General features: G+C 31.9%; 1 protein-coding gene across 3 annotated transcripts in view; it reads right to left on the bottom strand.

The window, feature by feature from the left end:
• LOC115883967 (homeotic protein antennapedia-like) overlaps positions 1 to 21,736 on the bottom strand; it is a 449,763-nt gene that overhangs the window by 322,988 nt on the left and 105,039 nt on the right. For 2 of the 3 annotated variants that reach the window (XM_030902387.1, XM_030902388.1), the window contains exon 1: positions 13,319 to 13,610. The exons of the other annotated variant lie outside the window; for it this stretch is intronic. The gene's annotated coding sequence lies outside the window, so the exon portion shown is untranslated. Of the gene's footprint in view, positions 1 to 13,318; positions 13,611 to 21,736 lie in introns of those variants that run through there. 3 annotated transcript variants of the gene reach the window in all.

Here is a 21,736-nt window from a genome sequence, read left to right as displayed (position 1 = left end):
GTTAAAAAAGGGGATAATATGCAAAGTGGTTTAATTTTCATCTGATGTTTGTTTTTGTACTCTCCATTTTTTATTTTCCTCGTTCTTTTTTCCGTCTATTTTTCGAGCTGGCATGTGTTTGCATATTCAGACAGTTTTGCTCAGTATCTTAATGCATAAATGATGAACTGAACGTTTTCAGTATTCTTATTGCTGTTTAATTGTATAATTTATGTACGCGAAGAGGATGGAAGAAAAATTGAAGAGGTTGGTTTTAAAACATCTTCCTAGCAGATGAAAACCGGTTAACAGTTTAATTGATTTATAGATAATATATGTACCGATCAAAATTCGTTTAAAGACTATTAATAGAACCAAACCAAAAACACGTCTATTTTGTTTGTGAGGGGGACAATTTTTGCCCCAAAAATGATTGCAAAATCTTCAACCCTCTAAGCGGGGGTGTCATCCCCCAATTTTTTTCAAATGGGAAGGGGGTCAAGTGGTACCGCATTGAAAACAGCATTCTATTCTCTATACTTTCCCGCTTCGTTTTTGAAAATCGGTCGAGCCATTGAGAAAATATGAAGGATTGAAAAGTTTATTTAAACGGTTTTTTTTTAAAAAAAGGATTAACGGTTAAACTTCGACCAGTTTGCTGTTTTTTTCTTATTATTTCTATATGTTTACGCATTTTTTCACTTGCCACAAGGATGAACGATCGGGTTAGGTAGAGTGTACTTTCTTTTTGAAAGGTGTAGTTAATCGGCACAACTGTCGGTACTGGGCTGAGGACAACCCCAGGGTTTTTTACGAGGTGCACAGACAAAACCCTAAGAAATTGAACGTGTGGGCTGGTATTTTTAGAAATTCTATTGTGAGTACTTTTTTTCTTCCTGGAAATCTAACAGGTGATATGTACTTGGATTTACTGGAAAATACCATCGACCCAGCCCTAACTGACATCACACAGAACAATCCTGGATACGTTGAAGCGGAACTAATATTTCAACAAGACGGTGCACCTCCACATTACTCTCAAAATGTGCATAATTAGTTAAATAATAACTTTCCCGTTCGGTGGATAGGGCGAAGGGGTGCAATTGAGTGGCCTCCCCGGTCACCCGACTTGACTCTTTTAAACTTTTTTACTAGTTTACTACACTAGTCTAGGACTAGTGAAATGGACTGACATTAAAAACTGATATTAAAATATGAAAATAAAGACTAACTACTTCATTATAGATTTATCAGTTTTTAAAATTATTTAAAACATTTCTAGTAGTATTTTTCTTCATGTTAAAAGAAGTGTTTGCTAAACGATGTTTTCCTGCATTGGGTTACTCTATTTAGTAATATTCGATGCCAACAAATTGAATTAAATTGACTTTCACGGAAATGAATACCAAATGAGTCCTGTTTACACTGATTGAATAAATTTAACAAGCCCATTCCTGAATCGTAATTTTATAAACAAAAAAATAAAGTGACATGGCAAATCAAGTAATTTGTTCAACTCAATTGTTAACTATTTATATATAAAAAAATATCATTTAATAATCGCTAATTGCCTTCTTTATTTCTATATCTTTTTAGAAACAATTAAATTTGCTACGAGTAATCCAACATGCAACCTGTAAACCTTCTTATAGCTTTGAAAAAAAAATCATTGTTGCCAGCTCAATAAAAGTCCAATACGACGTGGTTATGGTTTGTTTAATTTTAAGACGATTTATGGCCGCCATTAAACTCGATAGTGTCGTTTAGACTGGCAGTTTCCGAGTGGCTTAAGTGATTTGCGATGTTGCCATGCCTTCACTCCATTTTCAGTAGGTTACCTGATTTATAATATCAAATCTGTCCATCACCAAAATATTAAATAGTATATTGTTCTGTTAGTAGTAAAATTTAGACCCTTTTTTGGGGAGAATAATTTTTACAAGAAATAGTTTTTACTTCGAATAGAACATTCTATTTTTTTCAAACGTCACAAATAATTTCTTAAACAATTTCAAACGTTTCAAATAATATAAAAAGCTTTAAAAGTAATACCTTGTAAGTAATTATATATCGAGAAAGTATGGTTACGCTCGTTGAATTTGGCACTTTATGTCAGTTTAATAATATATTTTCTTACTTTTATGCTTAGGTGTAAAAGTGCTTTACTTTTATGCCTAGGCGTTAAAATTACTTTTTTATATTGTCAATCACCTCGTAAATATTAATACTCTTGTGACGTTTGAACATTAGAGTAACTAGCAATTCATCCTGGGGGGACCTAGGGTTAAACCCAGGGGGCCTAGGTATTTTGTTTGTTAAAAAATGAAGAATAATATAATTAAAAATAAATACATTTTTTAATAAAACATTTACATGAATTTCTCTATCAATAAACTTGATAGACTTGGTTATATCAACCCGTGTTCCCGTGGATTACTTAAATACCTACAAATTTTGTAAAAAAGTAAAAACTGTGAAAATGTAATAAACATTTTTAATCACAGAAAAATAATATTAACTTAATACAAATGGAAAAAATAATTTTTACTACGCCACAAGCAAATAAAATTAATAGGTATTTCGCCAAGAGTCATAATTCAGTCAAAATTCAAGATTTCTGTGGTCGGTGCCCAGCAGTACCTAGGGGAGCATGGCACCCCCGGTCACCCCTGTAGTTACGCCAATGCGTCTGAAAAAAAAATATGTTGTTTTTAAAGAGTTTAACAAAGATCTCAAGTACCTCCCTATTTGTTGTTACTGTCAAGAAATTTAGAAGTTGAGTTTTTATCCTAATTAATAATTAATTATAATTTAACCAAGCCTAAAATTGATATTTTAATAACTTGTTTCATAGAAACAAAGGCATTCAATATAATATGTTCAAAATTTTGTATGTTGTTTATTTCTAGAAAATTTTAAGGAAAAGAAAGAGATGCGGTATAAATTATAATATATTAAATTTATTTTCAGGTAGAAGGTCAAACATTCCATACTATGGTTGAGCGGAGGATCTTTGACAGTTTACATTTAAGTGTAAAAGCTCATTATTTATCGGCACTATCTAAATCCGTCCAGCTTAAAATATTGCCTTGACAACCCGACTATATATTATAATGTTTTGTTATATGCAAAATTCGAATACATATACTATTCTTAGATACTTTTAAGGATGTTCAAGAAATTTATCTAATATTATCTCTAAGAGATATTCAGGCAATAAAAATTTGTATATTTGCTTATTCTAGAGAAGAGGACAGTTAAGAAACTCAATCATATTCAAATCTTGAATGCCACTTTATCTAAAGAAGAAAACATTCGACTAATGTGTACTATACCAGACATGATTCTGCATGCCAAACCTGGACACTTAAAAAGGACATTATAAGGAAACTGCAGGTTGCACAACGTTCAATGGAACGAAATATGCTGAGAATAACCAAGAAAGCCTGTAAAAGAATAGAGTGGATACGACGAAAGACCCAGGTCATAGATTTCATCCACAGAATCAAATCCCTCAAGTGGCAGGACACCTGGAAAGAAGGATAGACAACAGATGGACCACAAAAAACACAGCTTAGTATCCACGAGTAATTAAGAGACCTAGAAGAAGACAGAACCTGAGATGGGGTACTATATGTATTAGGAAATTAGCAGGGATAGCTTGGATAAGACTACAAAGAGAGTAGCTAGATATGTGAGGGAGTCTACTCTATAATTCGAAATGCTTGAATAAGCTGAAAGTAATGATGATGATGTTCTTATTCTATAACAAGACATTTGTTGGGTTAAATTAGAATTAATTATGCTGATTTGTTGTCAAACTATGTTCTAGCCGTCTTCATCAAATTAAAAATAATTTTTAAGTGAATATAAAGTGGTCACAAAAATAATTTTCAATACTATAAGACTTGACATTTCAAAGTTAAAGTAAAGGTAAAAAAGCCCTTAAAAATATCCGAGCCTATTTGGCTAGTTGAAGATTTATGACCGAAAGTCGAAAAAGCAATCTTGGTTTATGGTGCCGTAAATTACGGGTAAAAGAGCAACTTTTTAGTGAAAAACCTCAAAAACGCTTTATTGGCCCTATTTTTTGTCCCGCATTACCATGCCAAAAAGGATCCCACTAAAAAAAACTAACTGTTATATCAGGGTTGGTATCTGGTGATTGTATTCAGATATAAAGAGTTTTAAGATTATTACATAGTAAAATATAAAAAAAAATATATTTTGGGGGGATATAGAAAATTATTAATTAATTTTTACAGTTTGTCGTAGCTAAAAATAAAAAAACGGAACCCTTATACCCTGCTGGCAAGGCGTTTACATGTCTAGGAGTGAATCGCTATGGCAATCTAGTAAGTCGGAGAGAGCAAAAATACAAAGTATTTATTATCTAACCACTTAATTTGACGCTAGATTCCATGGGCTTTGGGAAAATACTTGCCCTCTGTCTTTATTTAGTACATTTTATTTTACCTACTAAGCGTGTTGACCGTACTCTTCGTACACACGAAAATCGGCACCCAAGGCCAGAAATTTAGTTGTCAAATATATTAGAAAACTATTAACCACTAGTAATTAATAATAATCTATATAAATATAAAAAAGTCTATACCTTGCAATGAACTATGAAACTTATTAACTATTTTAGTGTGGGCGAAAATTAAATTTAACATTTTTCTATTAAGGCTATTAGCATACAAAGTTTCTTTTAATTGGTTAAACATCCAAGATTTACTACCTCAACCTTAAGAATAGTATTATACAAGCAGGAACGCTTGTTGACATCGAACAATTTAGACAATCGTTATTGTTTTTTAAGGTTTACACGATTTTGCTTTGTCTCCGCCATAAAATACACTGCTAAACATTTAATTAGTAGGTACTCAATTTTGTTTCGTAATTACAATTTATCCATTATTATAATTGAATAATTAATTGGTCAATTTGTTTTCAAATTATTTGTCGATTAAATAGAATCGCCTATAATATTTGCATGTTTTTAATAAACTATTTAGGGATATGTTTTATTAATGTGGAGTAGAAATGATAATAACAAAGTTCATAAAAATATGCATAAAATAGTTATTTGTCGTCGACCTACAAGATTAATTAACCTAAACTAACTAACTTAACTAAGCTAATCGAGCGATGAAATCGCGAGTGAATTAATTTCGGGAGACGATAATGCAATTTTATCGTCGTGTATAAAACAATATTTTTTTCCATAGCGAGTTACGTTTTAAAAAATATTCAGAAATTATTATTTCAAGGATGAAAAAGCAAATAATCTAGCTAGGAAAGGAGCGAACACTCCACTAACTGGACCAGAACCGTTCTGCTTTCCAAGTGGTAACCAACTCAAGGCGGAACTCAAGAACTTGGAAGATTCCATCCGCAACTTGGAATGGAAATCTTGCAATGGTCTAGGACACTCGAAGAAGTTTCTGAGGGCTTATGATCAAGAAAAATCACAGATCTTCCTGGGTCTGAGTAAGAACAATCTTCGGATTGTCACGGGGTTTTTAACAGGACACTGTCTCCTCAATGAACACCTCAGTAGATTGAAACTAAGAAGAAACGGCGAATGCAGATTCTGTGGGGAAGATGGTGAAACACCAGTACACCTCATCACTGAGTGCGCCGAGACGACAACCATTCGTGCCATGAATTTTGGTACGACTGATATTGGAGATGGAGAACTACCCTCTATAAAACCGTCCCAGATACTGGCTTTTGTCAAAGCCCTGGGACTGTATGATGAGTTATGATTCAAGAAAGGGGGACACAATGGATCTGTAAGGTCGAAGTGATTAACCCCCCTCCCACTCATTCTAAATTCTAAAAAAAAAAATTCTATTTCAAGGAATTTATTACGAGTAGACAAAATATTGTGCTGGGTTGGCGTTGGTTCTATGTAATTTGACAAATAAATAAAGCTGTCTCTTTATTTGTCAGTTTTGAGTCAATATTTTTCAATTCGGTTTCTTGTCGATTGCTGATTGAATTGGAGCCAGAAATGGCACAAAACGAAATAAGTAAATTACCAACAGATATTCAGGCTGAGGCGACAAACGCCATATCAAAACTACTTCCATTTAAATCCCGAATAACTTATGAAAAGGAATAAAAAAAATTTCAAAAATGGAAGCAATTAAAAAACGTGCGAGAAGAAATAAAGTTTTTAACCTATCCTCGCTGTTAAAGTATCATTTAATCTACCCTTGCGGTTAAAATACTATTTTATCTACTATTTTTGATAGATATAAAGCAATTTTAATAGTTGCTACGGAAAAAAATATATATTTCTCTCTTTTTTGCTATTTTTAAAGCTTCCTCATTTCATCAACTGCACTGTTTAACACATATTGCATTCTATTAGCTAATTAATGTCCCCTATAATATATTTGATACACATTCATAAATATTCATAAACAGAACAGCCCGTACCCCTATACAAGTTAATTCAGAAAAAAATAAGTAAAATAAAAAAATTAACTGGACTATAAAAAGTGACTGGAAAAGGATATAAAGGCAAAAGTCTTTTACGGCCTCTTAGCGAGCGACAATGTTAACTGCTCCGAAGCAAAATAAAATAATTTTCTGTTTCAAACCACGTTGATGGCCGTATCGGTTGTATCTGGACAGCAGGTGTTATCCTGCAGATAGTTGTTAACTTTAGGAAACGGTTTTAAAAGTCGTCAACCTTACTAGAGACAGGTGTAAATGAACGAACGTGTAGTGTATTCTAAAATATTTCAGTAAAAATAAACGGTAAAACTATTTAACACATATTGGATCTATAATATTATGTGCATAAAAACACACTGCTTAGAAATCTCTGCCTCTACTGCCAGAAATCAAGAGAAGAATTAAGTTAGCATATTCAAATCTTGAATGCCACTGTTTAATCAGTATCATTATATCGATACTGATTATAGGCATATAAAATGTATATTTGTATAAAAAATTATTAGCATTACCTCAGATTAGGTATACTATATGTATACAGATAAAAATCTTATCCCTAATTCGTGGTACGAAAATTGTTTTTTGTGAGGATGTGCAAACGAGTAAAATTTCCTGTGCGCAAAAATAAACTCGCGTAAAATAACAATAAACAGCGTAATAGAGAGATATCGCTAAACCGAATAGCGTGCATGGACGTTAATAAGGTCAGGTGTTATTTCCTTTACGTGAGGTGGTATTAACTCTGTTCATTTATAGTTATCGGATCGGAAAGAATTCTGTTCGCGTCGCGTCCGCTATTTAAACTTAACCTAACTTTGAATTTAAAACTTTGAAATTGTTTTGTTTAGTAGGTATTTTTTAAAACTAAAGGGCTAAAGTGCTTATTTCCAGTGTTTTATTGTTCAACGTCTGCCAGTGGGTTTAGGGCCAGTGGGGTTAATTCTCTTAGAAGGGCTAAGTCGTCATCTGCTGTAAACCTAAGACTCTTTATAGGTTCTTTAATATTGGAAGAGGTGGAATCCATATTTTGAGCCATATTTATTTAATTAAAACTAATCCCAGCTACTTAAATATCAAGTTACCTAATAAAACTAAAGTAATAATTCAAAACAATTCAAACATAACCTAAAATAAAAGATCTCGCCGGCCGGCCCCGGTTGTCAAATACCCGCATATGCCCATTTAAGCAATTTTTAAACGTTATTTAAAAATAGCGCTTTGTGTAATTGATCCGCAAATTACGTCAGGCGGTAACGTTGTAAGCGGGTGTTGCGTTAAAAATTGACTCGCGCATATCGTAACCATGATAAGGTACGCGTAAATACTGCATGACGCTATTCGGTTCTCCGATATCTCTCTAGTAGTACAGTAATGTTAGAAGTGAAGTAGCAAAATTGAAATGGCAGTTTGCCGGTCACAATGTCAGACAGAAGGATGATCGACGGAACAAATGCATCGTAAACTGGAGGCGCTGGGAGAATAGAAGAACTAGAGGAAGACCTCAGATGAGATGGGCGGACGATCTGAGGAAACATGCAGGCACAAGATGGATGAGCACGGCGACAGAGAGGGAAGAGTGGAAGAGATTGGGGGAGGCCTATGTCCAACGATGGACCGAAGAGGCTGAATAGATAGATAGATAGTACAGTAATGTAATAATATATGAATAAATACATCCCAATACAACTCCCCTATAATCCGAAATACTGTATAATCCTATAATCCAAGCGCCCCAATCGTGTAAAATGAATCATAATCTGAACACCTTGAATTCGGCAATTTCAACTACTCTGCATGTACCCGGCGCCCTCAACATAGCTCGCACACCCCGCCCTTGTACCCACTGCACGCTACTGTATATTTGCAGCCTTATTGGCGGTATGAACCGACGCACAGTGGGGTATTTGACACAGATAGTTGATCGAAATTTTTTTATGTAGACCTTATATAAATTATTGCTAATTTCAATTAAAGGGGAAATAATATGAACAAAATAAAGGATAATTCGTCGATTCTAAAAAAAGAAAGAAAAATCACTGTTCCAGTGTTTCCACGGACAATGCCACTAATACCAGTAGTAATATCGCAACTATTACTACTCATGCTACGACTGATCCGCGAGCAATGCCCATCCACTAAAGTCGCTACTAATGCCAAATTGTGTTATACTGCTAATGGCACTAATGCGATCGCTTTGTACACAACAATTCCATCGCGGTTTACACCTCGCATTAGTATAACACTGATTGGCAAATTAGAGGAAACCAAGAATGTTTTTCTCATTTTATCAGCAAAGTCGCAAAAAGTCGCAGTATTTTATTTTACTGTACGAAAGCCCAATGTTTACTAAGTAAAACGTATATAGACAATATGCTGAATTCTTCAAAATGCGCAACTAAACCTCTAAGTATAATAAAAATGTCACAAATTTAATCAAATTTTCTGAACGCCCAACTTTTAGTTCCAAAAAAAATCGTTAGTATAGAGAATATCAAAATTAATAATACGTTTCTGTAGAATACATACCTGCAGCTTGCTGAGCCATATTCAATCAAAACAATAATATAAACGTAAAAAGAGCACAAGAACAAAAACAATTTATAATTTTAGACATAAAATTTAGCCATTTTCCTCTTATCTGTGAGAAGTAACAACTTTGACGTTTCGTTGAAACAAATGAATGCAACTAAACACAGCCATAGCAACGCCATTCATTGCAGACATGATTTAACTTATCATTTATCTTTTCTTGGGAAATCTTAAACACATTTGATTTTTCGAATTTCAATCACCTTTTTCATGCTAATACCCCACCGTGCGACGTCTACAAATTGTTTATAACAACCGGGGGGCACTACAAAGTATTAGACTATTTTTTACAATGTTTTTTTTTTTAATAGTTTTAATATTCTTAGTTCTGTGAGTTTTACTAATATTTATTAAAACCAAGCCTGTATCGTAACTTTTTAACGTTTTTAAATTTTAATATAGAGTTCTAATACAGTGTCGATATGACATTATGACAATAATCATCAAAACCACCTCGTGATATTCAAACATAACATCATAAAATAATAATAGTTCGTCTCAAAAATTAACCAAGGCACGTGTTGACACCAGTCAAAAAACGAAATGCTCAGGAGACACGGTTATGATCGAAAAATAATGTTTTAGGATACGTTTAGGATGCGAAATTATTGCACAGGGTGTTTTAAAATTAAGGTAAATAACATTTCAATTAACTCTGTATAATAAGCCAAATACTAAAGTTTTTAAAAAAACTGAGTTTATGAATTAAAGTTAATAGATTATATATATAGTTTGCTAAAAAAGTCATGCAATTTGGACTAAAAGTACAAAAATATAACACTTTAAACTGCGTTTTTTTGCATCTGAGTGTAGAGAACCCCAATTAGACATATAACATAGAATTATTATCTTATTGTATGTATAAATAAATCATTTTTATACACCATTATTTATATTTTCCATTCAAAAACTCGAGAAAACTAAAAGAAAAGTTCCAGGAACGACACGGATACTTTACGATGCTCGCGAAACTTGTCCAGTTTGTTTTAATAAAGCCGGAGACAATTTAGAAGCGGACTCGTCTTCCCGATTCGCAACATGTTCTTCGGACTTTTTACGAGCAAAATTAGCGTTTGTCGTAAAGTTACGGCAGAGAAGCTTCTTAATGCAGTCGCTCTCGCTGACGTAATAATTCACGCTCCATAACTTTATGGTCGCTTTTTTTCGCCTTAAAAGGAGCTTCTTCCACTTCTTTTAAAACTTTAACTTCGAGAGAAGGAGAGTTTAAAATTTCGTTAGGAAAGTTTTCGGTTAATGTAGTCAGTCACATATTTGGAACTCTCTAAATCATCTCCGGGATCTGTTTATCGTGTCCTATATCTCAACTTTTACATTATCTTTATTCAAGCGTAGTGCTGTTTTTCTCCCACTTTAAGAGGATTAAAGGTTCATAAAAAATGGCCCTAAGTACCTTCATTTTATTGTTGTGGTAATAATTTAATGGCAATTTATTTTTTATTATTTTTTTTCCATAGCAAGTGTTAAAATTGCCATATATCTATCAAAAATAGAAGATACAATAATACTTTAACCCCAAGGGTAGATTAAATGATACTTTAACAGCGAGGATAAGTTAAAAACTTTATTTCTTCTCGCACATTTTAAATTGCTTCCATTTTTGAAAATTTTTGTATTCCTTTTCATAAGTTATTCGGGATTTAAACGGAAGTAGCTTGGATATGGCGTTTGTCACCTCAGCCCGAATATCTGTTGGTAATTTACTTATTTCGTTTTGAGCAATTTCTGGCTCCAATTCGATCAGCAATCGACACGAAAGGAAATTAAAAAATATTGACTCAAAACTGACAACTAAAGAGACAGCTTTATTTATTTGTCAAATTACATAGAAACCAACTCCAACCCAAATCAATATTTTTTCTACTCTTAATAAATTCCTTGAAATAATAATTTCTGAATATTTTTTAAAACGTAACTCGCTATGGAAAAAAATATTGTTTTATACAAGACGATAAAATTGCATTACCGTCTCCGGAAATTTTTTCGGTCGACTTGTATAAAAAATAACTATTAATTTTTTTATTTTATTTAATCTACAGAGTAACACAGTAGTAAGTCATTGAAATGAAGTAATAATGAATTGTCATTAAATCATTACCACAACAAATAAAATGAAGGCACCTAGGGCCATTATTTAAAAACCTTAAATCCTCTTAAAACTGGAAGAAAAACAGCACTACGCTTGAATAAAGATAATGTAAAAGTTGAGATATAGGACACGATAAACAGATCCGGGAAATGATTTAGAGAGTTCCAAATATGTGACTGACTACATTAACCGAAAACTTTCCTAACGAAATTTTAAACTCTCCTTCTCTCGAAGTTAAAGTTTTAAAAGAAGTGGAAGAAGCTCCTTTTAAGGCGAAAAAAAGCGACCATAAAGTTATGGAGCGTGAATTATTACGTCAGCGAGAGCGACTGCATTAAGAAGCTTCTCTGCCGTAACTTTACGACAAACGCTAATTTTGCTCGTAAAAAGTACGGAGAACATGTTGCGAATCGGGAAGACGAGTCCGCTTCTAAATTGTCTCCGGCTTTATTAAAACAAACTGGACAAGTTTCGCGAGCGTCGTAAAGTATCCGTGTCGTTCCTGGAACTTTTCTTTTAGTTTTCTCAAGTTTTTGAATGGAAAATATAAATAATGACGTATAGAAATGATTTGTTTATACATATAATAAGGGTACTAATAATAATAATAATAATAATTAGGGTACTCTTCACTCAGATGCAAAAAAAAACGCAACGCAGAATTTTTTAAAGTGTTATATTTTTTTTACTTTTAGCCCTATTTTCATGACTTTTTTTAGCAAACTGTATAAAAATCTATCAAATTTAATTAACAATTCAGTTTTTTATAAACTTTTGTATTTGGCTTATTGTATAGAGTCAATTGAAATGAAAAAAAATGAAAAAAAAATTTACCTTAATTTTAAAACACCCTGTGCAATAACTTTGTAAGTAACTTTTTCTAAAACATTATTTTTCGATCAGAACCGTGTCTCCTGAGCATTTTGTTTTTTGACTCATGTCAACAAATGTCTTGGTTAATTTTTAAAAGTAAAATGAACTGGCCACTATCATTATTTTATGATGTTATTTTTTAATATCACGTGACTTTTGTAACTATTGTCATAATGTCATATCGACACTGATTAGAACTATATATTAAAATTTATAAAACTCTAAAAAGTAGCGATACAGGCTTGGTTTTAATAAATATCAGTGACACTAACAGAACTAAGGATATTAAAAAAATAATTGTAATAACTAAGTGTACGAACAAAAAACTTATAAAAAAATACTTTAATACTGGTCTGTAGATGTCGGTGCATACTGTTAATGAGGCTGCAAATATAATGTGTTATGTTTTCCCATTCTTCTTCAAGGACTAGCGAATATTTATAATTTCGACCATCTCCAACATGATCAATGACTTTTACACAATCTACGATACTAAAAACTATATCAATCGTACCACGTCATTATGAAGAAAGCCACCTCGTCATTATGAAGAAAACATCAAAAAGTAACGATAATTGAAGAAATTGCAAAATGTTTGTGGCAAGTTCATTTTCCTCTTAAAAATAAATCAAGGCATGTGTTGACATGAGTCAAAAAACAAAATATTCTGAAGACATGGAAATCTGACTCAAAAATAATGTTCTAGCAAAATTTGGTCGGGAAATTATTGCACAGAGTGTTTTAAAAATAGGGTAAAAAACCACTCTTCGATTAACCTTCTATAATCAGTTAAATACTAGTTTATAATAAACTGAGTTTACGAATTAAAGTTGATATATCTATATACAGTTTGCAATTAAAAAAAAATACATTTTGAACTTGACCAAAAAAATTTCCGTTGCGTTTTTTTTATTTGAGTGTAAAATATACTATTTTTTCCAAATGTAGATACTTTTTATCATTATTTTTTTTTAAACAGAGTGAAACTACAAAAAAGAAAATAAATATTTCAACAGGATACAAATTTGAGAATAAATAACACACATACTATACTATATAGTGGGATTGTGGGTGTTATTTTTCTTTCAAATATGTGTTCATGATAGATTTATGTTAATATCTCATACCCCCACTTTCATCCTCATAATTAAATTTAATAAACTGATAAACCTAATAAAATTTTAATTTATATTGTAACAATTTCATCTAAACCTTAATAAAAAATTGGCCTTTTTAAAATAAACTAAACTTAAAATTAATATAACTATTAAAATAAGAATAATATAAAAAGTTACTCACAATCTCCTTTCAGTGGACATTCACTAATCACAACAACAACAGAAAATAATCACCAGTAAGGAACAAAACAAAAACTAATATTCTATAACACAAGAAAAAAAAACACTAAAAATTTGAAATAATGTCTTGTCACTCAATCACCGTTTTGTTTAAATAAAGTAATACACAAAAAATACTAAATTAATCAAAATTTTTTTGTAAAAACAATGCCTCGTAAACCCTCTGATTAGGCTAAAGCGACGTACACACACGTAAATTGTGCGTCTTTATTGTTTCTCTATCGAACAGCCACTAATTTAAATCATTCCGATTTTGCCGCGCACGGCCCAGTGAGCGGTACTTTAATCGCTCCGCCGGCCGCTAGACGGCGCTGCCCGTAGGAGGGGATAGAGAGACGTAGCCCGATGTAAGTTAAGGGGAACGCCGTACGTCCTCGCACGCCTATAATAATACGACACCATTAGAAGCGACCCATCGTAAACATCCCGAAATATCACTGCCGGGCCGGTGGTGGGGATGGACGAGGGGTGGAGCGAAGGCAGGGGGTGTCCGGGAGGGGGACGCGTTCACCAATGAGCTCGTACATCACGAATTTCGGGGGTGTCATGGTAATTTAAGAGGAGACCGGCTGAACGATGTGTCGGTCGGTTCTTTCATCGACTGCGGAGAGAGATAGGCTAGTGGTACCTGCCTACGGAAGTGGTTGGGAGAGAGATGGATATGAGGTGGTGATGAGAATGCAATTTGGAATGGTTTGTGGTGGTAATTTAGGTGTTGTGAGGGGTGTTTTTTGTGTGTGGCTAATTGTTTGTGATGATTTGCGATTTTTTTTTGAATAAAAAAAGAAGTAAAAATTTATTTCTTGTATTCTATCTAGTTTAGTTGCGTGTCTTTGTTGTTGTTATGACTTTTTTCGGTGTTTGTCAATTTAAAAAAAATATGTTAAATCTAGCAAGCATAATAGTTACTCTCTACTACTTTGTTTACACGGATTTCTTTTCATTCAAATTACAGACACACATTTTCGTTTCTGGGAATTTTTATTATTATAACGTATTATAACAATTTATTTTTAAATGTTCTTATTGTGAAGTATTTTTTAAATATAAACGAACAATATACTTACAAAACATCCGTCAAGAAGTTTATTATTTAAATATAATAGCAACTTATCAAATGAAAAAATAAAATCTTTTTTGGGCAGTTTAAGTAAATATTCTAGAAGAAATTAAATATAATCATATAAAACTCATGTCAAAAGAATATTATTTAGATATTAGATACATAGATCAGATACATTGTAGTAGATCATCCCTTGCCTTGTAAGAATTGTAGAAAAGGTGTCTCATAACCGGGTGAATTGTGATAGTTATTCAGAGTAAATATACATACCTATGTTGCCATATTATCAAGAAATTATGTTTTTTAACTAAAAATTTAAAAAAAAATTCAAAAAAATTTCAAAAAATTCCAAATTTTCATGTTTCTGGGGTCAAAATATACTACCCCTAAAAATATTTGCATTTATTTAAGACTCACCCTGTATATTTCAAATTTTATCAAAATTAAACTATGTTAAACGATATTATTTCATATTTTCTAAAGTAGATTTATCGCTTAAACGATGGGAAAGTTGATGTAATTCATAATATTATATTTCTTTCAAAATACCTACATATATGCCGATTTTAACTATTTTATTTTCTAATCATTAAGTAGTATTTGTAGTCTTAATTTGTATGGGTTTCCATACTGATTCTTACATGTGGAAGAGATAATACAATAGTAAAAAAAATATCTTTACTACCTGAGAAGGTGTTTAGATGAAATTAAATAAAAGGTATGGTATGACAACAGAATTGCAATTTAGGCTGGATTGTGATGATAATTTACCTGGAGAAATTCTTTTGTGCGCCTTCCTTTTTGTTGCTGTAGAATATTAGGAGGTTTTTTTTTGTTGGGTGTGTTACCACATATTTTATGAATTTTATTAAAAGAAAATATTTAAGACTACCATTAATATAATATATATTATTAATATGTGGGTATCTAATCCGTATATGTATATGTAGGTACAATACTATCGATAAAATAGCGTTAGAGTTGAGTTGGAAATGCAGATCTATGCTGTCATTTTATATGTAAAATTAAATAAAAACTGTTCTTGATCTCCATTTATACAGGGTGAGTTTCCTACAATGTTCTCTATGGGTATCTTGGAAACTACTGGAGATAGAGAGTCCGTTAAATGGGGAAAGAATTGCAGTTTTACGGGGTCATAAATATGCGCCTTTCAGATTTATGAAAAAATTCATGGCTGACTAGATATTTTGAAAAAAACAAATTTCGGCTATTTTAAAAATTGTCCTTAATTCTATTATAAGCTATTTAAGACAAAAAGTTTTCAGATAAAAGTTGTAGATAATTACATCCTTAATGAGATCGTGTCCTCTGTTTTCTTCTAAAGCCTGTCATTTTTGACATATCACACAAACATATGTTTTTTTAAATGGAAACCATAGTTGACCATGACTTCATAAAAAGCGGCATTTTTTAAGCTTTTTAGCGATATAAGCTATAATATGTTTTCTTCGAACAATTACTGAGTTATAGCCAATTCTTATCATTTTTAAACAATTTCACTTAGTTAGCCATGGAAACAAGTTCAATCGCCGTTAATCTCAGAAATGTGAAGCTGTCACATTCAAACTTTGTAAATTAAAATAAACAAAAATTGTAAATATGAATTTCTCAAATGAAGAAAAGCGTGTAGATACTCGCGCATCAATAGAGTGTTTCCAAAATGACTTTCATTATGCCCCCCCCCACCGCATAATGAAAGAAATGTTAAAAATTATTGATATCATAATAATATAAACTCAGGGATAGGAAGAGGTGGTCTAATTGCATGGGCCTCCTCGATCACCTGACCTATCCATTTTAGATTTTTTTATGCGGTATGGTTAAAAATAAGGTTTACAAAAGAATTTATGAATTAAGAGAGGCACTCGAAGTGGCGGTACGAGAGAAGTTTAATTAAGTCAACCGGTCCTTTTGTGAGAATAGGTAATAATTCAGTTTTAAAAAGATGTAACTCAAAACAATAGCGGATTTTTTGAACATTTTCTAAAATAACTTAAAGTGTATGCAGTGACTGTAGCGATAATATTTTTTTAAGTTTTAGTTTGTGTAATGTAAATTCTAAAGAACCGTTTAGTAATATATTCTGACTTTTTATAAGTTATAAATCACAAAAGAATAAGAATGCCATGCAATCTAAGTGAAATTAGTCAAGAAAGATAAGAATTGGCTATAACTAAATTTAACTTTTCTAACAAGTCTTGAAAATCGTTCTCTAAAAAACATAACATTCACCGGTCAACGTATCCTCGAAAATGTATGGTCAAGAAAAGTTGAACCAATAATCTTACACGCTTTTCTTCATTTGAAAAATTCATAATTACAATTTTTGTTTACTTTAATTTAGAAAGTTTGGATGTGGCAGCTTCACATTTATAAGAGTAAAGACGATTGTTTCCATGGCTAACTAAGTGAAATTATTTAAAAATGATAAGAATTGGCTATAACTCGATAATTTTTCGAAGAAAACATATTATAGCTTATATCGCTGAAAAGCTTAAAAAATGGCACTTTTTATAAAGTCACAGCCAACTATGGTTTCTATTTAAAAAAACATATGTTTGTGTCAAATGTCAAAAATGACAGGCTTTAGAAAAAAACGGAGGACACAATCTCATTAAGGATGTGATTATCTACAACTTTTATCTGAAAACTTTTTGTCTAAAATAGCTTATAATGGAATTAGGGACAATTTTTAAAATAGCCGAAATTTGTTTTTTTCTAAATATCTAGTAAGCCATGAACTTTTTCAAAAATCTGAAAGGCGCATATTTATGACCCTACAAAACTGCAATTCTTTCCCCGTTTAACCGACTCTCTATCTCCAGTAGTTTCCGAGATACCCACAGAGAACATCGTAGGAAACTCACCCTGTATATTCCTAATTAAATATTAATAGTAAAATTCGTTGAATCAATTTTTTGGTGACTTTATGTCTGAATGTAAAAGAAACAAAAACTAAAAAAAAACATAAAATAAACAAATAATAAACCAAATAAATATGATTATAGCTCGGGGTTTGAATTTTTGGTGTTGCTACAGCAAAATAAAATATTAATTCACCACAATACACTAAAACGCTTTACTTTTAAACACTGGTTGCACGTTTTGTTCACCGTGTTAGCATCATCAGTAGATGATGCTAATATAGTGAGCGAAATACGCATCTATACTTTAAAAACAAAGTGTTTTTTTCTTCCAAATAAATATGTTTAATATAAAAAATTAATGAAAATGGGACTGCAAATAAAAAGTAACAAAAAATAATATTTTTAATCTATATCAATATTGTGTAACTAGTAAAAAATTCCAAAAGTATCTACGATTTTAAATTCTAAATCACAAAATTGGAACAAACATTTTGAACCAATACAAAATCTCATAAAATTCCCTAAATTAATTCCAATCCATTTAAAGCCAGAAAATACCTTTTTCTAAAATACACCACCGTTATTTTTATACGTAAGTACACACTACTTTATCCTCCTAGTTGCACATAAACACAATAAAAGAATATTTATATCTCCGGTCCGGATTAACGCTCGAGAATAAATCCGAAACAATAACGAAAACTGAAAAACAAAGATTGTTTAAGCTGTTATTCTTCAACGAGCTCAAATAAACCATTATTATTTTGCATATTAAAGTAATACGTTTTGGCATTATGATAATAATCCTTCTTAACGGTATCAGTGCACTACGCCGTATTTACCCCAAATATCTTCGACGATAAATAACGATTTAAAAGGAGTAAACAGGATATATCATTGAACATTTTCTTAGGCTTGATTTACAGTCGTTTCTTTTTATTTTTATTAAGATATAGAGTGGAAATTAGCAAAGGTGATGGTAAAAAGAAACTTTCTAAAAAGGCTTCCTTTTAAGACCATAGATTAGAGTCATAGAGTCATTAGAATCACAATTGAATCTATGAGCATGTCACAAACTGCAAATTATGAATTTTAATTAACTTCTAGACTGTAAAGAAAGAAAAAAATTGTGTGTGTACTATGTGCGTATTATTTCAAGTAAAACTTCTTACTGATAGCTATTAAATTGAAGGATTTGAATGACATGTTTGAAAAGGTGACATAATATAATGCTGTTTTAATATAAATATTATTTTCAATTTATTTCTGTAATCTGTACATTTTCTGTTTCCTCTAGAGTCTGCAAATTTTCTGGAATACCACCCAAATACACACTTTTATGCAACTGCCTAATAATGTTAACAACCCTTAAAATGTATGTTTAGGAAGAGAGGAAATTTTGAACCTCACCGAACCATCAATTCGTGTGGTCTGTTTTTTTACATGTTTTGTGCATTAAATTTCCTTCTTTAAATTTCTTAGCTTTAAATCAAATGTTTTTGCGCGATGGTTCGACCAGCACCACTTTTCATATCGCTAGGTCGTGTGTCATGGCCTTGAATTTTTACTCACAACGCGCCTAAAGAAGTAACTTCAGAACTTAGAACTTCAAAAGTAAAAAAATCCCTATTTCCTTATTGACTAAATTTTTACCCGGAATTTCCGGATGAAAGCATGAAATTAAAAGCATGATTTAGCATGAAAAAGGTGATCGAAATTCGAAAAAGCAAATGTGTTTAAGATTTCCCAAAAAAGATAAATGATAAGTTAAATCATCTCTGCCATGAATGGCGTTGCTATGGGTGTGTTTAGTTGCATTCATTTGTTTCAACGAAACGTCAAAGTTGTTACTTCTCACATATAAGAGGTAAATGGCTAAATTTTATGTTTAAAATTATAAATTGTTGTTGTTATTGTGCTCTTTTTACGTTTATATTATCGTTTTGATTGAAAATGGCTCAGCAAGCTGCAGGTATGTATTCTACAAAAACGTATTATTAATTTTGATATTCTCTATACTAACGATTTTTTTTGCAACTAAAAGTTAGGCGTTCAGAAAATTTGATTAAATTTGTGACATTTTTATTATACTTAGAGATATTACGTTGCGCATTTCGAAGAATTCAGCATATTGTCTATATACGTTTTACTTAGTAAACATTGGGCAGTAATCATACAGTAAAATAAAATACTGCGACTTTTTGCGATCTTGCTGATAAAATGAGAAAAACATTCTTGGTTTCCTCTAATTTGCCAATCAGTGATATACTAATGCGAGGTGTAAACCGCGATGGCATTGTTGTGTACAAAGCGATCGCATTAGTGCCCTTAGCAGTATAGCACAATTTGGCATTAGTAGCGACTTTAGTGGTATGGGCATTGCTCGCGGATCAGTTGTAGCATTAGTAGTAGTAGTTGCGATATTACTACTGGCACTGACCATGGAAACACTGGAACAGTGATTTTTCTTTCTTTTTTTAGAATCGACGAATTATCCTTTATTTTGTTCATATTATTTCCTCTTTAATTAAAAATAGCAATAATTTATATAAGGTCTACATAAAAAAATTTCGATCAACTATCAGTGTAAAATACCCTACTGTGGGACGGCTGGAAATAGGCAGAGGCACATTTAGAAAAAAGGGTCGTTGTAGCTACTGCGACCGGAAAAAAAAACCGTGCAACCTAGTGCCTACTCCTATATTATATGTGGAAAATTGATGTGCTTACAAAATTGCTCTTAGAACTGCATAGAATGAGTTTTAAATGAAACTGACGAAATAAAAATTGGCGCCGGGAGGCACGTATCGTATAGCCGCCTATACTAAAATATGTTAATAAAAAGTTGGTAGGCAGTTCTTTTAGTTTCAAAGTAAAGGAATTTGTCCAATTTTTTTTATCTCAAAAACTGCGACTTTGACTGATTTTGATGTTATTACAAATTTTGTTCCAACATATTATTCCTAATCTTAAATTGAAAACCGCGTTTCGCTAGCTACTGTAATTTTGGAGTTACGATTTTTTTAAATTCTTAACTCCCTCCCATACCCCCTTACCAACCGCCCACCCCCACCAAAAACTAATGGCCAGATTCTCGTATTTTTGTGCCAAATTTGGTTAAAATCGGTTTAGCGGTTTTTGAGTTATCGTGTTACAGACGGACAGACAGACAGACAGACACCAGGAAAATATTTTTAGGTCATAAAAATAACTCATTTTGAGTGAAATTAAAAAAACTTTTTTTTGCCGATCTTAATAGCCTACCATATCTGTTGGTATGGTCGGCTAAAAATTATTCAATAATATTTCTTTTATTTACCACATTCTTAGGCATTTTAATTTTAATAAAACACCTTTTACAGGTGCGGACTTACAGTCCGGCGCGTGTAGTCTTGTTAAAACTTAGAGAGCGTGTAAGGTTCCAACCCCCTACTCTAATATTAGATTTTTTGAAGTGAAACTTTTTTACGCGCGATGGGAGTAAAAATTCAAGGCCGTGACACACGAACTAGCGAGATGAAAAATGGTAAAGATCGCACGATCGCCCAAACACCAAAATATCTTTGATTTAAAGCTAAGAAAATCATTAGAATAAACTTACTACTGTACCTGATCTGTACCAATATCCTCTGGCTGTGTGCTAGGAGTAAATTTTCACTTATAATATCACAAAAGCTTAAATTATTTTCGGAAATTTTTTTGAGGGCACGAATATTTTGAAAATTATCCCGAGTCGAAGACGAGGGATAATTTTCCTAAAATATTCGTGCCCGAAAGAAAATTTCCAGGAATAATTTAAGCTTGCATGGTATTAGGTAAGAAAATTTCACACCTAAATAAAAAAAATATTAATCCAACATGACATTTTAAAATAATTTCAATTTGTTAAGTTGGCCAAGGTATTGATGTTTTTGACATATTATGTGTTTTGTCATTTTGTTTGCGATTCTGTCATTAAGCTATTACTAGTTTTAAAACGTCTGTACGTAGAGTAAGAAGTGTATAGCGAAATGTCGCGATTTGGAAAAGTAAACCAACAAGTCATTAAAGAAGAAATTGAAAATATAAAACCAGATAACACCCGAAAATCAAAATCAAGTGTATATCCATCATATTTCGTTAAATAGAAAAATACCAGCTTTAGTTAAATAAAGGCGGCAGAACTATATTTTTTAGAACATGGCAATTTCGAAGAAATTCATATGTAGGTATATCTAACATATTTCCTTAAATAAAAAAATATTACCAACCTTAGTTACATCAAATGCTAAAACTCAAATGGGTAATATTTCAATATATAGACATTGTAGTTCATTCACATTATGATTGTAGATCTTATGTTTACCTTTTCAACTGTCAAAAAATTTCCACTAAAGTTTCGCGGCGCCTCGAAAAAATTTCCGGAAAT

This window comes from Sitophilus oryzae, unplaced genomic scaffold (assembly GCF_002938485.1).
Source record: "Sitophilus oryzae breed Bouriz unplaced genomic scaffold, Soryzae_2.0 scaffold_2006_pilon_pilon, whole genome shotgun sequence".
In the NCBI taxonomy this organism is placed as follows: Eukaryota; Metazoa; Arthropoda; class Insecta; order Coleoptera; family Curculionidae; genus Sitophilus; species Sitophilus oryzae.
The sequence above is the reverse complement of the archived record's forward strand: the minus strand, read 5'-3'. Positions and strand labels throughout refer to the sequence as shown.